At 35.6% G+C, this 1578-nt stretch overlaps 1 long non-coding RNA gene across 1 annotated transcript; it reads left to right on the forward strand.

Annotated features, from left to right (window-relative positions):
* The first annotated feature begins 561 nt into the window (after positions 1-561).
* LOC135075833 (uncharacterized) lies at positions 562-1186 on the forward strand. The gene is made up of 2 exons (XR_010258123.1): positions 562-767; positions 1010-1186. It is a non-coding gene; the product is annotated as an uncharacterized LOC135075833 (long non-coding RNA).
* The last annotated feature ends 392 nt before the right edge of the window (positions 1187-1578 follow it).

Below are 1578 nucleotides of genomic sequence, written 5' to 3' on the forward strand. Positions count from 1 at the left end.
TGGAACGGTAGGGGAAGTGGACTGATAATATCGTCCTACGGGAGGTCGGAAGACTGCACCGGAAGTTTCAGCGAGGAAAGGGGGCGGGGGGCAGTCTAGGTTACCTTATATTTATCTAGGTATGACCTGTCATAAAATTGTAGCCTAAAACCAAACATCTAATATTAGAATTCAATGTTTTAACATTGTTTTCGATAGAACATTTAAGAAGTTAATCAAGTTAATCAAATTAATGATTATTGATTAATGATTAACAAATTAATCATGATTATGATTACTTTTTTAATCATGATTATTTTAATCAGGATTAATTTAATCACGATTAAAATTAATCAAATTAATTAATTGATTAAAAAATTAATTGATTAGTGCCAACACTGGCATAGAGATAGTTTGAGTCCCGGGAAAGAACATAGGATAGTTTTTATCCCGGTTTTTGAAACAGGGACGCGCGCGATAAAGTTTTTCTGTGACAGACAAAATTCCACGCGGGCGAAGCCGCGGGCGGAAAGCTAGTGTCTTAATATACAACACCCCAGAACATTAAATTGGACATTTAGGGTCAAGGAGGCAACAGTGACTCGGTCGGCTACAGTGGCTCAGTCATGTTTCGACCTGAAGGCATAGGAATATATATTTGTCTCTTTTACCGATTCAAAGGTCTTGGTACCCGAACACATTTAAACCAGTTTGCTCGCCGGTCAAGTGCCGTGCGGAAGGGTGAGGGAATGTTTTTTGTTTTCGCGCCCACTAAATTACATTCTAAGGTGAGTTTCGATTGTTTTCATATCTTTGTTTGTTGCTATAGGTAATAGCCGTTATATTTATCGGATAGTAGGTCTTGTATCAATTGTCTTTAATCCGAATTTTGACTAATTTGTTTTACATCTTGGTTTTTTTGATCAAATATTTACAAAATGGCGTAGAAGTACACAGTGACTCAATTTTAATACTTTATACGAATTCAATATTTTATAACTTTAAATCGAATTTTGTTTTTTATTTACAGAATGCCACGGAAAAAAACCGACAGAAAAATAGGGAAGAAATAAATAACGAAGAGATTGAGATGACTTAAGATCTTATAGGTAGCAATAAAAGTACTAAGAGTCGTGTTGAATTGTTGATTATAATAAGAATAGCTTGTGCAGTTTTGTTATTATTTCTAATAAAAAACTACGCGGAATGGGCATTTTCTTTTCATATAAATACTGCCGTACCACGTTAATACTGTGTACCACGGTAGTGAGTCAGTGTGTACACCTAGTAGTCCACAGTGGCTCAATTATCATTTTTTTGTTTTAGGTTCCTACTTTGACATAAGTAGTAAATAATGTAGAATCATGAGTGCTCAGTTACAGTTCAATAGTGTATCTAAAATGTGAGCAAATTTTAGGCCAATATTAAAGCGATATCTATTTTTATTAAGCTTCGAAAAAAAAGTGAGTCACTGTTGCCTCCCTGACCCTACATGGGTGCGAATTGGGATGGGCGGCTTTGTTCGGGTGTCATGACGTCTTTAATCCCTTCCTTAGGGCTCAAAGCTATAAACAATGGATGTTATGTATTAGTAATGTC

The sequence above is a fragment of the Ostrinia nubilalis genome, chromosome 11, assembly GCF_963855985.1.
Source record: "Ostrinia nubilalis chromosome 11, ilOstNubi1.1, whole genome shotgun sequence".
NCBI classification, from domain to species: domain Eukaryota; kingdom Metazoa; phylum Arthropoda; class Insecta; order Lepidoptera; family Crambidae; genus Ostrinia; species Ostrinia nubilalis.